Source organism: Sapajus apella, unplaced genomic scaffold (assembly GCF_009761245.1).
Source record: "Sapajus apella isolate SASKATOON/1434 unplaced genomic scaffold, GSC_monkey_1.0 scaffold97, whole genome shotgun sequence".
In the NCBI taxonomy this organism is placed as follows: Eukaryota; Metazoa; Chordata; class Mammalia; order Primates; family Cebidae; genus Sapajus; species Sapajus apella.
The window spans coordinates 736,148-755,589 of record NW_022437037.1 but is presented as its reverse complement, the minus strand read 5'-3'; positions in this window follow the sequence as shown (position 1 = coordinate 755,589).

Here is a 19,442-nt window from a genome sequence, read left to right as displayed (position 1 = left end):
GCCGCATCTTTTCTCTGTCTCCGTCTCTGTCTGCCTCTCTCAGTCTCTCTCGCCGTCCCTCTCTCTTCCCCTCTTTCTGCCCTCTGCACCCTGGCTGCTTCTGCTCCTCTGTGCGCATGCGCCAACTCGGCCACCTCGGGATCTGTCTGGGGGCGTTCCGTAAGCCCAACTCCAAACCCGAACTGTGTCACGTGCCTGCCTCTGATCCAATCTGCGGTGGCCAGGAGCGAGCCCAGGGTGGCTTGTGGGTGTGACTAGTCCTCCGCGCTGGCCCCTACGGGCTCTTGGGAAAGTGCAGGAGTGGGCTGGACGACCAAGTAACCGTGGTGAGCACCCATCCCCAGGGAGCCCCAGCCTGGAAAGGGCAGGGACCCCCTGGATCTGAACTTTCAAGTCAGGCGTTTCCCAGAAAGGCCAAGTCCTCTCTAGGGCCTGGCGACTGGGACGCAGGCTCATCTCGACAAAGCTGGCAGTAGCGACAGGCAGCCAATGGCTCTGCAGGCCATGCCACCCGTGGAGTTAAACCCAAAAAAGGAGCCATCAAGGGGGACCAGGCCGGGAAGTCAGGTACAGCCATTAGAGGAACTGCCGCACGCCACTTGTGAAGACTTGTTGGCACATGAGAAAAGACGTCCAAGGTTGGCGGGGCGCGGAGACCACGCCTGTAATCCCAACACTTTGGGAGGCCGAGGCAGGCACCTGAGGTCAGGAGTTCGAGACCAGCCTGGCCAACATGATAAAACCCTGTCTCTACAAAAATAGCTGGGCATGATGGTGGGTGCTTGTAATCCCAGCTACTCGGGAGGCTGAGGCAGGAGAATCGCTTGAACCTAGGGGGAGGAGGTTGCAGTGAGCCAAGATCCAGCCACTGCACTCCAGCCTGGGCGACAGAGCAAGACTCCCTTTCAAAAAAGAAAAAACAAAAAAAGGTGTCCAAGGTTAAGTACAGAAACCAGTAATACCACCTAGGGGTTCAGAGAGGGTTCAGGCCATTCTGTCCCATTTCTCTGTGTGACATCAGCAAATTTTTAACTTATCTGGTCCTCAGTTTACTCATCTGGAGGAATGGAGATAATTCAATTATTCGGTAATTATTAGTAGAGATGATGAGGAAAATGGCAATCATATCATGGTCTAATACAATTATCTTGCATTCGCTAGGCTATTATCTGCAGAATATTGTTCCCAGAGAGCCTACGTGATCAGATAAGTTTGGGAAGCTACATGTGAAATGGTTTGGCTGTGTCCCTACCCAAATCTCAAATTATAGCTCCCATAATTCCCATGTCCCACGTGTTGTGGGAGGGACCCAGTGGGAGGTAATTGAATCATGGGGTGGATCTTTCCCGTGCCGTTCTCGTGATAGTGAATGAGTCTCTCGAGATCTGATGGTTTTACAAAAGGGAGTTCCCCTGCACATGCTCTCTTGCCTCCCACCATGTAAGATGCTCCTTTGCTCTTCCTCGGTTTTCTGCTGTGATTGTGAGGCCTCCCCAGCCATGTGGAACTGTGAGTGCATTAAACTTCTTTCCTTTATAAATTGCCCAGTGTCGGGTATGTCTTTATTAGCAGCCTGAGAACAGACTAATACAACACACAGACTCACAAATGCACACTGGCATGTTAGGCTCTGGGAAGTCCTGTGGTAATGAAATCTGACTTATTTCAGTCAACCAATGTTTTCCAAACTTACTCGAGTATAGAACCATTTTTCACAGGATTTTTATTAACATCAACAAACCACTGGGGAAATGTTGGAACTATGATCTCGTTTTAATCACATGTAATAAAACATTGTGCATAGACTCTCACGTGCATTTGGGTACTGGTTAGGACTCTCTCTAACTGACCTGGGACAAGGGAGATGTTTTTCCCAAGGACATGGGGATATCAAGTCACCCCTGAGAAACAGGAACTGCAAGCTAGACAGCCTCAGAACTGGCTCCCTCCCTCTTCCCCCTATGCTTTCTGAGGTCCGGCTCTCGGGGAGACACAAAGGCCCTACTCCAAAGGTCTGCAGCTTTGGTCCCGGCCCCTGCAGAGACCTCTTGTCCCAGGCCCACTTGGGGTCTGGTGTTCATCTCTGATCTAATCTGCCTGGAGGGTGGGGGACAGCGGCACAGCAGATACACTGGACTGACTGTCAAGGATTCACCCCAGGGATGGGAAGAAGGTTCTGGAGACCGAGGAGGACCACCACTCAGTGCTGGGTGGTCACCCTCTAGATGGACTCTTCCAAGCAAAAGGACTTGCGCCAGGGTACCAGAAGAGGCCCCCTGCGAGATGGCAGCATCAGAGACCCCAGAACCGCCTGCAGCCCCTTCTTTAGACTCAGGCAACAGAAGAGTGAGAGAAAGGCACGGCCCTTCTCTCCCGTCTCCTCCACTCGGAGGTGGAGAGTTTGGCTTCTTCCTCCCCAAGTCCAAAGGTGTCTCCCCTATGGCCCAGGTGCCCACAAGAAAGGGAGACCAGTTTTCCCGGCCAAGCGCTTGACGGCTGGCCTGGCCTCCCTAACCCCCACTGAGCCCAGGAAAAGGGCTTACGGCTGAGAGGATGGGGCTTGCCCAGGTGCCAGGCTCTGTGCCTGGCTGCAGCAGATGCCCCCAGACCCAATAGCTAAGGACCACCAAGGCAGGGCAGTTTTAGGGCCATGGACTTGCCGGGGCTCCCGAAGCCTGGGGAGAAGGGGCCACACACAGAACTCCATAGGAGGCTGCAGCTGGGAGCTGGCCATGAGGTGTGGCTGAACCACGAGGGGGCCAGCAAGGCCTCAGAGGGAGGCCAGGGGAGTCCCTGGCTCAGCAGGGGGACCCCGTGGAATGGCCGTCCACCCAGGGACAAGTTGCAAGTTGCATCAGCAGCCAGAACCCCCCAAAGAGGCTGCACCAGCCCTGTCTTCCCAATGCCAGAGCCAGACGTTTCAGGATGGAGTGGGGAGAAAGGGGGGATCCCCTTCTAGGCTGTTAGACTGTGGACCAGCCTGTCCCCAGAGCAAGAGGGTGGGAAGGTCAAGGGGACAGGAGGACCTCTTTGAATAGCAGGTGGGGTTGGAGTTTTAAAATACATGGGACTGAGTCTCCAACGCTAGAATGAGCCAGTATTAATAACCCAAAGTGGAAAATTATGGAATTGGACTGAGATGTCATTTATGGACTCACCACCCAGCAGGAAGGAGAGAGGGTGGTTTACAGAGAGCAGAGTGTGGCAGTTATTGGGAAAAATAAAACCATTTCATGTTTATACCCCTAGTGAGTGGAGATGCCGCTAAACTGGTTACACTTGATTTTTTTTCTTTATGCTTTTCTGTAGTTTCTAATTTTCCTGCAATGAACATGTATTACTTGGGTAATCGAGAATAAAAAACTTTAAAAGGAGTCAGGTAGGGAGAGTCTATGACTCCCTGAGGATCACACAGCCACGTGTTCCTGGGCACAGATTCCACTGGCCAGGCTCCTGGGGACCTCAGGGGAGGGGCCAGCGCACTGAGAGTAACACATGCCCCAGATGTGCCCCCAGAGGAGGCTGAGAGGGAGAAAACCCAGGCAGCAGACCATTCCTCTATCAGGCAGTTGCCACGGTCCCACGGCAGGCTGGAAAGGTGGGAAGAGGGCTGGCAAGAGTCTCAGGTTGGCAGCCCTGGGCAGGGCTAAGCTAGGAGCAAGGCTTCTTCTGTTCTGCCTGTGGGGTGGGGGCACTGGGGAAGTTTGGAGGGGCTTGGTTTGCATCCTGCCCCACCCTTTACCAGCTGGGGACACCAGGTCCCCCCTCAGAGGACAGAGTGAAAACTGGACAAGGGAGTGTCCATTTCTGGTCTAATGAGAATGGGGGCCAGGCACAATGGCTTGTGCCTGTAATCCCAGCACTTTGGGAGGCCGAGGCGGGCAGATCACCTGAGGCCAGGAGTTTAAGACCAGCCTGGCCAACATGGTGAAACCTGTCTCTACTAAAAATACAAAAATTAGCGGATATGGTGGCAGGTGCTTGTAATCCCAACTATTCAGGAGGCTGAGGCATGAGAATCACTTGAACCCAGGGGGTGGAGGATGCAGTGAGCCAAGATCAAGCCACTACACTCCAGCCCAAGCAACAGAGCAAGACTCCATCTCAAAAAAAAAAAAAAAAAAAAAAAAGAATTGGAGATAGGGCGGGGTGGGATACCAGGGGCACTTGGAGCCTCAGCTGGTAGGACGAGGCCATGTATCTAGGTTCCAAATGGGCTGGTCTCTGACAAACTCCCTAGTCAGGCTGGGCTCAAGCACGGATGGAAAAGGGGTCACTAGGACCACAGACTCAGGAAGCACAAAGGCCTACCTCTGAATCCCAGCTCCATGGTGTCCCTGTGACCCTGCATGAGCAGCTTGCCCTCCCAGGGCCTCATTTTCCTCATCTGTAAAATGGGTTCAATAGTGGAAACCTACCTGTGGTAGACTGCATTTGTGGGCCCAGTTCTTCACCTCTCCGGGTAGCCACATTCTTGCCACCTGACTTTGCCGTGTCTCTCACTTAAGAAGTAAGAATTGTTTCCACATTTCACTTTAAACTTGGGGTCTGACTTGCCTTGGCAACAGAATGAAGAAGAACAGAGGAGAGCCAGTTTAGGGCTTAGGCCTCAGGAGGCCTTGGGTGTTTCCATGTGCTCTCTGGTGCCTCCACCTTCTACCTGAGAAGGAGGTGCCCCTGCTGATGCTGGTGCCAGGAAGAGGGTGGAACCTGTGGATCAGAGCCCAATTGCTCCAGCTGAGCCCAGACAAGAACAAATAAATTGGCCGGGCACAGTGGCTCACACCTGCAATCCCAGCACTTTGGGAGACCAACGTGGGCAGTCAGGAGTTCGAGACCAGCCAGGCCAACATGGTGAAACCCCGTCTCTACTAAAAATACAAAAAAATTAGAAAGGTGTGGTGGTGGGCACCTGTAATCCCAGCTACTGGGGAGGCTGAGGGAGGAGAATTGCTTGAACCCAGGAGGCAGAGGTTGCAGTGAGGCCAGATCACACCACTGCACTCCAGCCTGGGTGACAAGAGTGAAACTCCGTCTCAAAAACAAACAAACAAAAAAAATTAGCCAGGCGTGGTGGCACATGCCTGTAATCCTAACTACTCAGGAGGTTAAGGCAGGAGAATCGCTTGAACTCGGGAGGTGGAGGTTGCAGTGAGCAGAGATTGTGTTGTGTACTCCAGCCTGGGGGACAGGGGCACACTCTAAAAAAAAAAAAAAAAAAAAAAATCAGCTAACTCCCAGGTAACCTCAGCTCTGAGAAAATGGGAAAATAAATGATTGCTATTTTAAGCAACTGAGTTTCAGGGTTGTCTGTTACGCAGCAATCTGTGGTCATAGCTGACTAATACATTTCCTCGTAGGGTCTCAATGCCTGCAAAGGCTGAACTCAGCATCTGGTGAATGTTAAGTGTTCAGCTGCTTTCATTGTGATTATTATCATTGTTGTTGTTACTGTCAACTCTTGGAGGGGAGGAAGGCCCGGGGGGCAGGGATCAGGAGATGAGAGCTCTGTACAATTCCCACATTCATCAAGTCTGCCCAGAGACAGCTCCAAGCGACAGGTTCCCACATCTAGGTGGTTGCTTTTATTGCACTTTTGAAATCCATTCCAATTAGAGAGTGAGATTGTGGTTCCGCTATCCCAGACAGGGCTGAGACAAGCAGGGCTCAGGCCGCCAGGCAGAGGCTTAAGCATTTTATAATAATAATATTTCTTATGAAGCTTTAGTTTCACTTTCTTCAAATTAAGTCTTAGCAATAAAGCGATCGATTCCCTCTCCTGGAAAATGGTGCTGAATGCCACCTGGCAGCTGCCAGAGCTCCCCTCCCCTCCCTGAAAGACCTTCACCCTTTCATCCTGGGTGGCTGCAATTTGGAGTCCCTGCCTGTGTGGTTGGCTGACCCCAAGGACCTTGGGGAGTGGTCTCCCCAGCCACAACTGGCTGGAGGGAGGCTCTGTCCTCAAGCCACCTCCAGGGCAGCTGAAGGAGCTTCCAGCCAGGCCCCAGGGAATGCCATGGGGGATGGGATTCTAGCCCATGCTCCCTATTTCTGCTGGTTGTCCCTCACCAAGGCACCAGCTCGGAGAGCCCTACTTGGCTTTAGAAATCATCTGTGGAGAAACCAAAGAACTGAGATGCCACAGTCCTAGCTTTGGTGTCAAACCTTGGTGCAGGAACTCTGCAGGGGTGATTGGAAGGCAAGTGAGAGAAGGAAAATACCTTTCTTGTTTGCCCCTGCTCGACCCATCTACCCCTCGACCCCACTCCCACCCCCAATGAAGGCAGATAGCAGGCAGAAGCAACTTGGAGGAAAGAGGAGAGGGGCTGGTCGGCCTCCACACTCTGCTTCCCCAACCCACTCTTCTCCAGGAAAATTCCTGGGTTGAGAAAAGTGGCCCAAGACTGCAAAAGATGGGTTTGGGGATCCCAAAGCAGAGAAAATTGGCACCTCCCGGGTCCCACCAGGACGCCCACTCCTGGCAGCCTCTTGTGAGAACTGGAGGTCTGAGGAGGTCACAAGGACACTGGGGGAGGGAGGTGAGGAAGGGAGTAGGGGAGGGGAGGAGGAGGGAAGAAGCTGAAGAAGGGGCTTGGAGGGGTGGATCAGAGAGAGACAAAACTTAAGGGGCGTCAAAAACTCAGCAATTTTTCTTTTTTTTTTTTTTTTTTGAGATGGAGTCTCACTCTGTCGCCCAGGCTGGAGTGCAATGGTGCAATCTGGACTCACTGCAACCTCCACCTCCCGGGTTCAAACGATTCTCCTGCCTCAGCCTCCTGAGTAGCTGGGATTACAGGTGCGTGTCACCACGCCCAGCTAATTTTTGTATTTTTGGTAGAGATGGGGTTTCAACATGTTGGCCAGGCTGGTCTCAAACTCCCAACTTCAGGTGATCCACCGACCTTGGCCTCCTAAAGTGCTGGGATTACAGATGTGAGCCACCACTCCCAGCCAAAAACTCAGCAATTTTTTTAAAAATCAAGGCCTAGGGGTTCAGCAGGGAGCTAGATCCTGCAGGGCCAGGAGGTTGTTGGGGAGAGAGAAACAGAATGGATTGCACATAATCTACCATTGCAAACCATTGCTACCAGGGTTCTGGGGGGGCATATTAGGGTTCCTGACCCAAAGACAGGACTGGGGGCTGAGATCTCAAGGGTGAGGAAGAGGAGCAAAGGGAGGCAGAGAACAGGAGTTGAGGCTGCTCGGGGGGAGGCGTGGTGAGGAGCCAGTCTGTGTCTGTGAGCAATGGCCGACCCTTCTGTGGTCACAGCAAATCAGGGGCCAAGCTGCCAGCAGCTTCCAGGCTTCTGCTACCCTGCTCTTATCCATAGGGGTCTAGATGCCAGGTGAGCCCTCAGGGATAGAAGGGGCTCCTGGACCATCCCAGCCATAGGCTCGTTCCACTCTCCTGGGCAACATGCCTTCTGTCTATGGGTCTTGCAGCTGCCTGAGCTGTCTCCATTGGACAGACCTGCCTGCTCTCTCTCTGTGGGGCTCTCCCCATCCACACCACCTCCTCCAGGCTGGGAGGCCACCAAGGGGTCACTAGGAGGCTCCTAGGGGACACAGACCCAGGCCCAGCTCTGCCCACCAGCCCCTTTGCAGACTCTTATAAACTGCAGACTGTAAGAGAGCAGCCCCCAGGGGCCTGGGGCTGGGGGGTATCCAAGGAGGAGCAGCTTAGGTGTCCCTGTCAGCACAGCTTCTGTGGCCCCTGTCCAGGAGGGCAACCCAACTCCCGGGCCCCCAGGCAGGGCCCCTCCTCCCCAGCTGGAACTGAACCAACCCACGGGCCACCACGAAGGGGCTCTCCAAGCCAAGGATGTGAGTGTGTTAATTAACGAATTAGCCGTTTAATTAACATAATTAGGCCTCATTATTTTCCTTGCATCTATCGTCAATTTTCGGGCAATTAAAGTAAACGCTGGTGGAGACGGGAGGATCTGCGTTGTCACCACCAGCTCAGGGTGGAACCGTCAGGCCTGACCCCAGCCTTGCGGCTCCAGCCTAACCTTGAGGAAGGAAGCCAAAGGGAAAAGGAGACTGAACACCTGCATGCACACACGTGTGCACACACAGGCATACACACATGCATGCACACACACATGCACGCACACAGATGCACACACACACAGATGCACACACACACACATGCATGCATACAGATGCACACACACACACACATGGGTGCAGGCACACACATATACACACGCACACACACACAGATGTACACACACGCATGAACACACACAGATGCACACACACACACATGCATGCATACAGATGCACACACACACATGGGTGCATGCACACACATACACACATGCACACACGTACACACACTCATGCACACACACAGGCATACAAACACGGATGCACACACACATACACAAGCATACACATCCGAATGCACACATATGCATATACACGAAAATACACGCAGACACACAGGCATATACACACAGATGCACACGCGGATGCATGCAGGCACATACACCACACCCCAAGACAGAGAGTCCCCAAGTTTACAGATCAGTTTCCATTCATGTTTTGAGCTCCTGTGATGTGCCAGGCACATGCAGTTGTAACCAGGGCAGACAGGGAAATTGAGGGCTTTAAAGGTAGACGCCCCCCCCAAAACCACAGCCATCGACTTCACCAAGGAGAGATCCCAGTCCTGCTTCAGGCCAGGGAGGACTGTTGAACACACCTTGGGCCACCCTGGTCCTTGCAGGAGCACGTCTCGGTGTCTCCTCTGCTGTCTACGCAAACTTGCAACTCAACCAGCCTGTCCATGAAAAGTGTATCCAAAAGTTTGTGATGTTTTTTTCACAACATGGTGGTCTATCCTAGAGCCCTGTGGCATTCCATGAAAGACCTGCCTTCATGGAAATATGTTTTCAAAAAGTCAGCGTGTTTGGGAAGTTGTTCAACAGTCTGAGTCCTCATCCCCCTGAGGCTCTTCTCATTGAATTTCACCATCCTCATCCTGCCCTCAAGGGGAGAGGAGGGCAAAGACTTTGCTCAGATCGATGGGCATCTGCCTGGGCACTTGGGCACTACAGGATTTGCCCACCTGTGTCTCAGGTGTGCAGTTGGGTTTGGGGACCTTGGTGCAGGGTTCTGTGTTTATCAGTTTAATTTTATCTGGGTCCACTCAGCCATGCCTCAATGTGCTCAGTATTTTTTTCTTAGATTTGACTTAGATCTAATCAATTCTACTTTCTCCCCTCCAACAAGTTCCTGAAACCCGTTCCTACACACACAGAGTGAGTTCTTGACATAGCTTCTATGTCCTTGTTCAAATCACTGATGCAAATGTTGAATGGTTGAATGAGGCAGAGCCCTGTGGCTTCCCGCTAGAGACTGTCCCTAGATCCGCAATACCTCAACTGAGGAAGTATCCAAATCTGGGTGGGGTGAGGGTTGACTTACTTTTCTTTTTTTTTTTGAGATGGAGTCTCGCTATTTCCCATCTGGAGGGCAATGGCACGATCTCTGCCCACTGCAACCTCCACCTCCTGGGTTCCAGAGATTCTCCTGCCTCAGCCTCCAGCCTAGCTGGGATTATAGGTGCCCGGAACCACACCAAGCTAATTTTTGTATTTTTAGTAGAGACGGGGTTTCGCCATGTGGGCCAGGCTTGTCTCGAATTCCTGACCTCAGGTGATCCACCTGCCTCAGCCTCCCAAAGCGGCTGAGATTACAGTCATGATCCACCAAGCCCAGCCAGGGTTGACTTTTTCAAACTGCATCCCCTCTTCCTATTCCACATCCCCAGCTCATGACAATCCCATCCTCAGAACCAGGTGGCTGATGGGAGCAGAGAAGAGGTTGTGAACCACAAGTCTACGCTAAGCCCATGGCCGTAGTTAGCATCCCCGGGCTTCGTCACCACTGAAGCCCCAGGCTGCGGGCCCATCTCCAGCTCCCCAGCTGTGTGGCCTAAGCAAGTTTCTTCACTCCTCTGAGCTGCTTCCTGACCTGAAAGATGGTATCTACCTCAGGCCCTGTCGTGAGGATCCCCAGAGATCCTCACGCTGCATATCATAACCAGCACTCCTCGTGTTGGTGTCAATTCCCGTCCCTCCCTCAGATCCATCAGCTGCCAACCCACAGATCATTCTCGGCCCACTTGTTGATTCCACGGCCACTCAAGATGATGCTGAGTTTCTTCCATGTCGCAGGATCTCTCCATCATAAGTCCGCCTCGACTCGTCTCCACTGGTAGGTCTTATTAACCCATTTTGCAGATGAGGAATTGAGGTGGAGGGAAGTGAGCTCACACGCCCAAGAGCACTATCTGTGAGTGGCAGATCGGGACTCAAACCCAGCTCCGTCTGCCTCCGGAGTGGGGCAGGTACTCCTACACCCAGGCTCTGTCCCAGGAGAAGACTGGCGAAGCCCTCTGCCTTGGAGGTGTATATTCTAGTGAGAGAGATCCAAACAAATATAAATTATGATGTGATGATGTACTTGGGGCTTCAAAGACAAAGAAAGCAAATATCACAGCAGTGGGAAAAGGAGTAAGGGTGCTGGGAGGAACTTCCAGGACCAGTGTTCACTGACGATTCTAAGGAGATGCTACTGAGCATGGGAAGGGGGGGTCTGCAGGTGCAAAGGCCCTGAGGCCGCCCTGAGCCTGAGGGAGGAAGAAGATGGGTGGGAGAGACCCGCAGGCCGAACCATGAGAGGCTAGGGAGATGTGGCCGGAATTTTGATCTTGTTGGTATCAGGAGGTTCAAGCTGAGAAGCGCCATATCTAATGAACACTTAGCTCCCTGCTGATGGCCAGGCGCAGCGGCTCATGCCTGTAATCCCAGCACTTTGGGAGGCTGAGGAGGGTGGATCACCTGAGGTCAGGAGTTTGAGACCAGCCTGGCCAACATGGTGAAACGCTGTCTCTACTTAGAAAAAAAAAAAAATCCAAAAATTAGCCAGGTGTGGTGGTGAGTGCCTGTAATCCCAGCTACTTGGGAGACTGAGGCAGGAGAATCATTTGAACCTGGGAGGCGGAAGTTGCAGTGAGCTGAGATCGCACCACTGCACTCCAGCGTGGAAGACAGAGTGAGACTCGGAAGCAAGGAAGGAAGGAAGGAAGGAAGGAAGGAAGGAAGGAAGGAAGGAAGGAAGGAAGGAGGGAAGGAAGGAAGGAATATTCTGAGGGTAACCCTTGCAGGACTTTCAGACTGAGTGGATGAGCTGCACGGTCTGGGTGACTCCAGGAGATGAGGTGAGCCACAGGAAGGATGTAGGTGCCACTGCCTGAGAGGAAGCAGGCGGGAGACGGCAGGAGGCTTGGGGGTGTGAGGGGGATGAGGATGTCAGATGGAGCTGTCACGGAGACAGGTCGACGGGGAAGCTGGGGTAAAGGGAGAGATAGCACCCCTGAACCTGGGTGCGATCACTGGGGAAGCAGAGGAGAGAGAGAAGTGTTCCTCAGATTTGTTCCTGGGGCTCCCCAAAGCTGGAGAGGGAGCCAGCAAAGAACCTTCAAAAGGAGCAGCCAGTGAGAGGAAGGAACATTAAAAGAGAGGGCGCTGAAGAGGAGGCATCGAGGAGGAAGGAGCTGCCAAGTGCGTCAGTGCAAACGCCCCGGGGCTGGCTGCAAATGACCCCATTTCAGGGGAGAGCAAGGACAGTCTGAGTGGAGAGGGTGGAACTGGAGTAGAGGCAGCAGGAAGGGAGGACCACTCTCTGGGGAGCAGAGAAGTGGTCACAGCCGGAGGAGGTCAAAGCCCCAGGGAATGTTTTGTTTACAGCATGCTTGTTGTCCCATGTTCGGGACTGAGAAGCGATCCAGTCCCCAGCCAGGCACGGTGGCTCACGTCTGTAATTCCAGCACTTTGGAAGGCCGAGGTGAGTGGATCACTTGAGCCCAGGAGTTTGAGACCAGCCTGGGCAACACAGACACACCCCATTTCTACAAAAAATACAAAAATCCCAGCTACTAGGGAGGCTGAGGTGGGAGAATCGCTTGAACCTGGGAGGTGGAGGTTGCAGGGAACTGAGATTGAGCCACTGCACTCTAGCCTGGGTGACAGAGTAAGACCATCTCAAAAAAAAAAAAAAAAAAAGGAGGAGAAGGAGAAGGAAGAGGAGGAATACACGGTTTATGATACCTGTATAAGGATTAACCAATATGATAAGTGGGCAATTTCTATTCCCAAGCTTATTCCGAAAGTAACTTTAAGGAGACAGAATGTGGTTGCCAGAGTCACACGAAGTGTAACAGAGGCTCCGACGATGAAGCTGCCAGAACCCAGACAAATGAAGAGGAAGAGATGAGGTTAGGTTAGCCCTGGGAGCTCATGGGTGCATAGGAACTCACCTACTTTCAGGGAGGGAAGGGCATTCCAGCAGAGGGGAGAGCATGAGCAAAGTCACAAAGGCCTGGTGGGGTCTCAGCAGAGGGAGCCCATGATGCTCTCTGGGAGCAGGGAAGGCTTCTTGGGGAGGGAAGCTTAGGACAGACAGACTTGAGGGAGGAGCGGTTCTCTGGAGAACCAGGAAATGGGTGGACTGCCGTGTCCCAGAGCCCGACAAGCTGGGAAACAGGAGGGGGAAGAGCTGGGACAAGACAGCAGTGACAGAGTCTGAAAGGCAGTTGAGGTTGTGATCCAGAATCGAAATTCATCTTCTTGCCACTCTAACCTACGCCATCCCGGGAGCAGAACCTCCTGGAAATGCAGTAATCACTCTGACCTCTGCCCCTCATCCACTGCGTCTAATCATCCAAAAGTTCTACAGTTTCCCACCCAGAGGCTCCTCTGCACCTCCATGGCTACCGCCCAAGTCCAAGCCACTGCCTGCCTGGGCTGCACCCAGAGCCCCCTCGCTGGGGCCCCTGCCTCTGTCGGGCACCTTCCAAATTCTCGTCATGGAAGCTGCTAGAGAGCTTAGGAATCAGAAAGTGGCCACGGCACTCGCCAGCAGGAACCCTGTTGAGCCCCTCTTCTGTGGTTTAGAAAGACCTCTCTCAGGGCATCTCGACCCCCGACACAGGTTCCTTTTCAGGCCCTCTGGAGCAGCAAGTGACCTGCTTTCAGGGGGAGGGAAAGGGCTGCTCCAGTGCCCAGCTTGACCTGCCGCTCCGTGCAGCTGCCCCTGCAGCCTGGGGCTTCCTTGCTCCCTGGCCACAGATGGAACTCGTGGTTCCATCAGGCTGGGCCCTGGTGGTGGGGAGGAGGGAGACTCTGCCTGCCTGCCTGCCAGCCTGCATGGGTCTGGGACACCCCAGTGGGCTGGGGTCCCTGAGGCCTCTGCCTGGCACAGTTCACCACAGAGCAAGCCCAGGACAAAGTCCCCTGGGCAGGGCCAGGCCCCCGGGGCGTCCAGAGAGCTCGTTATCCCGTCAGCCCCGAAGCTGCACCTGCTCTCCTAGTCTCCTGTGATCTCAATTAATCCGTCCTGCCCTGATTAATTAGCAGGGTTAATTATGACGGCTGCTGCCGCTGAAGCCTTGGGAAGAAAACCCGGCCAAGTGGCAGAGCTGAGACCCAGCCTGGGGTGGCACGGGGGCACCTCTCTCTGCCTCTCCCCACAGACTGCCCTGTCCTGCTCAGGGCCAAGGCCAGGAATCTCAGGAAGCCATTGGGGCAATGACACCCAGGGCCAGGCCCAGCAGGGCCAGGGCAATGCCCTTGGGCATCACCTGAGGCAAGGAGACGGGGCCATTGACCCTGAGTTGGGCTCAGGTGGCAGGGCTTGTCATGTCACACCTTAGCCCTTGATCCTGCTGTCATCACGGCCACACACCAGATGACCCAGGACTCCATCCTGGCAGGGACCCCTTGGCCCCCTTGCCCAGCTGACTCTGAAGTGAGTTCACCCGCCCCCAACCCCTTCTTCATCTGCTGTCTCCTCCAGCCTCGAAGACCACTGTGTCTGGAAGACAAGGCCAGAGAGGGGTTTGGAGTCAGGAGTGGGACTGCCCCCAGGGGCTCAGGGACTCCCCCATCATGTACCCTTCCCCCAAACCCATCTGATCCTGGCTCAGGGTAAGTCAGGTGTGCCCAACTCATGTCAACCTCAGTAGGGTGGGCACCAGTTTCCAGAGGCTGAAGAAGACACCTAAAGCCAGCAAATCAGTCTTGGGGTTGCCAGGGGCTTTACAAACAGGGCAGAGAGTTCAGCTGCAGCAGGCCGGGCAGAACTGCAGCCATAGCAAAGAGCGTGCAGTTTATACATCATTTTCACTCAGTGCCATCCACTTAGCAGCCTCCACCTGGCAACATTCAGGTCCTCAATCCCCTGTTCCATGGGATGGACTGGGTCTCAGATGTTCCTATAGACGAGGAATGAATCTCCAGGTTGACCACTCCCGGATTCCCTAGCTCAGAGCACACCCTCAGGCGTGTCTGCCATACAGGGGCATTCAAAGGGTATGTTTAAGCTACTGTGATCAGGGGCATTTGCCCCACACCAGGCAACTCCAGCCTCTCCCGACTGCTGAGCCTGCAGACCCCTCCTCACTGGCCCGAGACCCCTGAGCCCTTCCCCATCTAGCTCCCACGTCCCCCGTACCCCGCCTCATCCTCTCCTTTTCTGGCCTCCATACCTTCCTCGCCAGCCTGGAGCTGGAGTCTGGAGAGTCACCAAGCAAGGACAGGAACCTGACTCAGCCCAGGTCCCCATCCAGGCTGGATGGACACCGCCCACTCCTGCACGCACCTCCGCTGGCCACCTATCCATTATCCTCCTCGCCAAAACGTGATCCATTATCACTGCCTGCGCCTGGCAAAATGTATCATTACCTGCACCCTGGCCACTTCCTAGATCAATCCACTTCTTAAATGTAGGAATAGAGAAGAGGATTAGGTACTAGAAAACTCATTATGAAAATGGCGTTCTCAAATTCTTTAAAGGTGATATTTCATAAAATATACCCGGCCTGCCGTGTGCCTCAATCATTCTTTTTAATAGCTCTGTAGCAGCCAGAAAATAAAGTATTCATGAAGATTGAAGAAGATGATCCCATGAACTTCAATTTAATTGGTGCAAATTAAAACGATCCATCTTTCCGTACTGTCCGTCTATCTCCAATCAGCCCCACGCTGCACGTCCGGCACCCTGATTACAATTATCTTTTAATAGGAAAACTTGTCAGTTTTTGTGTGATTTACATAAGCTTGAGCAAACTTATGGGTATCAGATAGGACCTTGGTGTGTGATTTCCTCTCCCCAGCTCCCTGGCTCTGGGAATGGCCTTGTGGGGGCCAGGGCGGCAAGGTCCGGGCGGTGGGGGAGGGGCTGGGGATGGGTGTGAGGCATATCTGAGCCTGCAGTTCTGCCAGAAATGGGGGCCGGGTGACACATCCATGTGCACCACACCAGGCCACAGCCCCCGGCCCCTTCCTCTGCGACCGCAGCAGCTGGACGTGGAGCCAGACAGGGCCTCTTCAAAGAGGCCACAGAATCCACCTCGACCTCCTATTTTTGGAGTCCACACTCTCTCCTCACCATCCACTCCGCACTCCCAACCCACTCACACCCGCTCCAAGTTACTGCCTCCCCAAAGAGCCTATGGGGACAGACAAATGAGATTTTCCAGTGAAGAGAAGGCTGGAGACAAAGTCAGCAGGAAACTGAGCATAACAAGAGAGACGTGAACAGGGAGGAAAGGCTGCTGCTTGCATCTCCCAAGGAGCATGGGATGGGGAGGGGGTGGATTTTAATTCAGCAGAAACCATCCTACCTGCACCCTAGCAAGGCGCAGCTACCAGTAAGCTAGTGCCATCTTAGACTGCCTCAATAGAGACATCATTGCCGGAAAGAGGGAGGTGATCCTTCCACCCACATCTGTGCTACTTGGATCACATCTGATATGTTCATATACTCATCCACCCATTCATTCATTCCTTCGTTCATTCCATACACATTTACTGAGTTCTTACTAAGTGTCAGGTGCTGGTGACCAAGCAGTGAACTCAGCAAGGGCTCAAGTAAGCATGGCAGAAAAGCAGCCCAAAACTACAGCTCTCCTACAACAGCTGGCTTGTCTGTTATTGCCCTTTTAAAATTTGTAAATGAATTCTTAATTACACAGGTGAGATATGAATGCATTGTCATTGTGAAAAAAAAAAACAAAAACAAAAGCAAAACCTAAGCATCACAGATAGTGTCCCCAGTTACCTCCACCCTCTACTCTGTCCCTCTCCGGAGCTAACTCTTACCAGTCAGCTGCGTTTCCTTCTAGATTTTTCTCTATGCCTTTATATACTTATGGATCTATGGAAACATATGGATGCTTTTGGTTTTGTTTCTTTTAAAAAATGGTCTTCTTCCAGCAGTGGTAGCTCACACCTGTAATCCCAGCACTTTCAAAGGCTGAGGCAGAGGGATGGCTTGAGCCCAGCTCAAGATCAGCCTGGACAATATAGCAAGACTCCATCTTTACAAAAAAATTCAAAATTAGCCAGCGTGGTGGTGAGCACCAGTAGTGCTACTCAGGAGGCTGAGGCAGGAGGAACAGTCAAGCCCAGGAGTTCAGGCTGCAGTGAGCTATGATCACATCACTGTGCTTCCTGCCTGGACAATGCAGCAAGACCCCATCTCCAAAAAATAAAACAAGAACATAAAGAAACAACAACAACAACAACACACACACACACACACACACACACACAATTGTCTTGCCCTGTCAATGTTTTTCTGAAGTTTGCTTCTTCCTCCCAGCCTTACCTAGAGTGTTTCCGTTACCCCTTGAGGGAGCTGTCCAGGGGATGAGGTGCTGATTTGATAGGTAGTGAGGGCCCCCATTCGGGGCTTGGCACCATCTGAGGAGCAGCAGAGCAGCACGTGGCGAACAAAAGCTGGGGGATCTGCAACCAGCTCCAGCTCTGCCTCCTCAGCCGCACTCCTTCCTGTCTCAGAGCCTCGGGTTCCTTGTCCTTAAGACGGGAACACGGGAGCCTGCCCTCTGGGATGCTGGGAGATCTATGTTAAGGCTCAGAAAGTTATTGGCTTGGAACTTGGCACATGGATGGGTCTGTACATGAGCTGACGACGGTGATGATGCTGGCATTATCCAAGTCTAGGCCCCCAACAGAAACTTCATGTGGCTTCAGGCCCTACATTCTGCAAACAGACCCCTCCCCTGTCCTCCCTATGATCAGGATTGGGGTGGGGGGGAGCAACCATCATCAGCCTGATCCTGCAGGCCTCTCCCTTCCCTCTCCTCCCCTTCCCTAGGACCTTGGCTCTCTGAGGCTCCATTTGCCACATCCCAGCAGCCCTCAGCCACCAGGAGCACATCATTGATACAATAAATTATTATTTTTTGCTAAAGTCACCTTACATGGAAGGTAAAACCTTTACAAAGGGGGTCTGGAAATTAAACTCGCCAGAAATTTTGTCTCCTTAAGGAATTACAAGAATAATATAATTATTTCCTGAGCATTTTCACAAAACGCACCCACCAGCTATCACTCGCCCCAGCTCCGAATCCTCACAAAGCCCAGGAAGCAGGTTCCACGAGCATCCCCACAAATGCATCTACTCCTGAAGTCCTGGGGCTCCTCACCACCCACCAGGAGTGAGCATGATCACCATTAGTCAGGATTGGATGGGCTTTACTGCGACAACAAACCAACCTCAAATATCAGTGGCTATTCATGGTAAGGGCATATTTCACACTCACACAAAGCCCCATGTGGGGTGCTGGCCTTTCTCTATGTTGTGACCAGGCCCTGTATTCCCTGAACAGGTGCTTCTGGGGTCACTAAGGTGGGAAAGGAAAGTGATGATGAAACCATGCGGGTCTGAACTGCCTCAGACCAGAAGTGACAAGTGCCTCTGTGCTCCCAGCCCATTGGCGAAGACTTGCCACATGGCCCCAGCCTAACTGCCAGGGAGGCTGGGGAATCACATTTGCTATCAACGAGCCCAGAATACCCTACCACTCTGCATTTGTAAACTGAGAAACCCAGGCACAGAAAGGAGAAGACATTTGCCCAAAGTCACCCAGCTAGTGAGTGTTGGAGCCCCTATTCACACGTGTGGACACTGACGCTTGCTGACGTGAATGACAGTGCCCGCACGCATGTGTACCTGTGTTTTGTCTCGTGGCCTGCCCCTCATGATGGGTGGATGCGTCAGACCTCTGAGTGGGGGTGTGAGAAATTTGGCCAGAGAGTCAGGGGGCAGGCTCTCTCCTCTGTCCACCCCTGGCAATGGGGCCTCACCTACTATGTTACTCTGTTCTTGAATTGCTGTAAAGAACTCCCTGAGACTGGGTAATTTATAAAGAAAAGAGGTTTAATTGGCTCACAAGGAGCTGTACAAGAAGTGTGGCTCAGGAGGCCTCAGGAAACTTACCATCTGGCGGAAGATGAAGAGGAAGCAAGCATTGCTTACGTGGCCAGAGAAAGAGGAAGAGAGAGGAAGCGGGGAGTGCAACACACTTTTAAAACAACCAGATCTCATGAGAATTCACCCACTATCACGAGGACAGCAAGGGGGAAATCCACCCCCATGATCCAATCACCTCCTGCCAGGCCCCTCCTCCAACACTGGGGATTACAATTCGACATGAGATTTGTGGGGGACACAGAGCCGAACCATATCAGCTGCCATCCTAGGGGAACACCAATGCAGCTCATCCCCGAAACTTGGGCACAGCCCCAGGCATAATCCTCCCTGTGACATACCAGTCCCAGCCCATTCCAGAACCCCTCACCTGCCTCTTCAAGAAAAAGAACTTGCTCCAGAATCTGTGACTGCCAATGAAGCAGGAATCTAAAATCTAAAAATTATAACAAATATACACAGTGAACATTCTCATGTCCAAATATTTACATACACCCACACACACAAATACACCCAAAAGACATAAATATGTGGAGGTGTGTTTGCATCGATAAATCTGAACTTATTCATGGAATCAGTGGTATCATATGCTTGCTTACATGACTAGAATTAGAATTGACATAAAAATGAATGGTGAACTAACTACCCTTCAAAAGTGTCAAGATTATGAAAGATAAAGAAATACCGAGAGGCTGTCACAGATTTTAGATGGCTAAGGAGACATGATGACTAAATGCAGTGTGGTATCCTGGACTGGATCCTCAAACAGAGAAGGGCATCCATGGAAAAACTGGAAAAATCCAAATAAAGCCTGTAGTTTCGTTACTAGAATTCGATATGGTTTTGCTCTGTCGCCCAGGCTGGAGTGCAGTGGCATGATCTCAGCTCACTACAACCTCTGCCTCTCAGGCTCAAGTGATTCTCTTGCCTCAGCCTCCTGAGTAGCTGGGATTACAGGTGCCCACCACCACACCCAGCTAATTTTTGTATTTTTAGTAGAGATGGCATTTCACCATGTTGGTCAGGCTGGTCTCGAACTCCTGACCTCGTGATCCACCTGCCTCAGCCTCCCAAAGTGCTGGGATTACAGGCATGAGCCACCTCATGTGGCCCAAAACCTGTTTTTATTCTCA